The 2,803-nt window shown below is 35.0% G+C and overlaps 1 long non-coding RNA gene across 1 annotated transcript; it reads left to right on the forward strand.

Moving 5' to 3' along the window:
- Positions 1-330: 330 nt before the first annotated feature.
- LOC110935715 lies at positions 331-1,700 on the forward strand. Its single transcript, XR_002589353.2, has 2 exons — positions 331-802; positions 1,273-1,700. It is a non-coding gene; the product is annotated as an uncharacterized LOC110935715 (long non-coding RNA).
- The last annotated feature ends 1,103 nt before the right edge of the window (positions 1,701-2,803 follow it).

Here is a 2,803-nt window from a genome sequence, read left to right on the forward strand (position 1 = left end):
AGCGACATGTTGCCGCTAAAGGGTCGTCAGTATTGATGGGTCGCTATTGAAAGTAAAAAACCAAACCTATGAATGAATATATAATATTATTATCTAAGTATAAATTTTGTTAATAAAACTTGCATTCTTATTACATAGTATATGGTTAATGGTTACACTTCTACTTCATGATGATGTTTACATACAAAAATCCTATCTTTAAATAAAAATCTAAAACTTTTTCATAAAAAATATAAATCTTTGGTGATTGTCTCCAAATAAATTCTCACCTACCCAAAGTCCCAAACATTACTGCATTCATAAGTAATGCAACCTCTTCATTTGATGCCACCAGCCTCACTTAAACTCATATCCCACAAGCATCAATCACATTTCCCCTTTCATGCTTCTGCTTTGTACCAAAAAAAAAAGTCAAAACTCATTCGGACAATGATCTGCAACATCTTCAATTGTAGTAAATGAAGTTTGTACTGTCCTCACCTACTTAACTAATTAGTAACAAATCTTGGAGATTAAATCACCATATTTTGCTTCTAAGGTTAGCCATCTCTTCACACCTTCTCAATCCCTTTCACTCAAACTTCATTAATTTATGCATCCATCAATGAAAAGCCAAAAAGCTTCATGCCCTTCGATACTTTTACATTCACAAATCGTAAATTGCTTTCCCTTCTTCCTTGATCTCTTGATCTAACATTACGGGGACAAATGGCAATAGTTACGACTTACAACGTGTTTCTAAGCTTTAACAAGATTTCTACAAATATGAATTTTGCCCGCCCTTCGAAAATTTCCTTTTAAGGTATGCTTATAATCTTCATAGTTGAGTTTGAATTCATGTGAAACCATTTACATGTGCAAAAGAATTTGATCAAAAAACATTAAAAGATGTACAAATTTTTTATTTAGGTGACACTAAATAAATGTGAGTGAAATATTAAAATTATATATGTAGTTGCATTCATGAAAAAAATCATTAGTTATTATTAACTAATAAAACATTTGATTATCATTCATAGAGATGTTAAAAAAGCAGAGAAAATGTCTTTTTTTATGCCAAGAGTTTGTATCTAACCCTTTCCATCAGGTTCCATGCAGAAAAAAATATATATATAACAGGGAGATTAAGATGGAAAAACAGGTCTAAATTTGTTTTTAGATAAAAGAAAAAAAAAAAACACATAGTAGAAATTAAAGTTTTATTTCTAAAAGAGTTCCTACGGTATTTGTTATGCCGCTTGATGAGTTATGGTTCTCGTGGATGCATGTTAGGCATGCGAATTGGATGTGATGAGTTATCGTTCTCGTGGATGCATGTTAGGCACGCGAATTGGATGATCGAACACAAGGAGACTTGTAGGCCAATGTTGAGGTTTGCAAACTCAGATGGCATGGGATACGAAACAAGTCGATCAAAACCTAAAACAGGTTCAAGCAAAGGCAGTTAGTGAATCTGGCAAGTCAACTTACATTTATGGTCGGTTTAGCAATAGATTTCTGTATGTTTAAGTTTTAAGTTAAATGGTAGCAACTTTGTATAAAAGCTGTAGAATACCCCTATGCGTTGCGAGGGGCATTCTGTCATATCGGTTCCGTTCATTACAGTAGCAATACATTACCAGCACTCGGTATCACTATCGAAAGTCATGAGTCCAACAAATTATATTTAATAGCATAAATGTCATCACTACGTTGCTCTTGTTACAAATGGTAAGGATCACTAATGATTTCTCACTTTAAAGGGATGATCATCTTTCTACAGCGATTATAATACAGAAGTGTGGATGAGGAACTTTCTATAGTTTTTCTTGTTTGAATCGGGTATGGCAAAAATTCCCAAGGTTGACAAGATTATTCGAAACCCAAAACAGATACATCTTGGACAAGCATTCGAGTATGGAATTTAAAATAAATAAACATTTCGCATGCATAAAATGGGTATAGGGTTAGGTGATACCCATCCGATTATCCGAAACCATAAACCCGTTTACCCAAATCATAAACCCCGAAAATTTTTCATCATTGAATTTTTTTTTTATAAATATGCAAATTTTAATATAAAATACTGGCCGAGTTACATCAATATCACAGGTAAGCAAGCAACAAGCTGCGCCGCTACCCCTTTCTGAATAGCAAACCCTAGCCTATTAAAGACAAACCCCTCCCCCCCCCCCCCCCCCCCCCCCGTTGATGAGCAACTGCTGTGGACAACCTTTTGGACCCTAGTCAACAAACGGATTGCTTCTGGAGCTAGGGAGCCAAAGGTGTCAAAGGCGAAGGGGACAAATGCATGTTGGTTATCAGCACATGCTTTAGCGTGTTTATCCACCTTTTAAGATTCCGCTTTCCTTATAGCTTGTCCTACTACAAACTCGCTTTCCCTTAAACCAGCTAAGGGGGAGACTCCTGTGAGATCCACACAAGCATGTTTCCCTCCCGCCCAGCCAAAGACGAGCAGATCCGCTGGTCTCAATGTAGATCTCCCTTCCATGGGATCTGTAAGGAAATTCACAGGGGCCTCCTTGTCTACTAATGCTTCATCCGAGAAGTTTAGTACATGGAAAATGAACTTTTATTTTGTGTATATACTTTGATGGTGTTATTTATACTTGTATGCTATAAAATACGAAATTATATTTTTAGATTTATATCATCATGAAATTTACATATTTTAGATCCTCTAAACATTTTAAAATTAGATTGCAAAGCAAAAAAAAGGAGGACTTACAAATCTTAACCGGTGCTTTTTAACAAACTAATTTATATACTTCATACTTGATGAGTAATATATACCTAACAAATA

Source organism: Helianthus annuus, chromosome 4 (genome assembly GCF_002127325.2).
Source record: "Helianthus annuus cultivar XRQ/B chromosome 4, HanXRQr2.0-SUNRISE, whole genome shotgun sequence".
Lineage (NCBI taxonomy): Eukaryota > Viridiplantae > Streptophyta > Magnoliopsida > Asterales > Asteraceae > Helianthus > Helianthus annuus.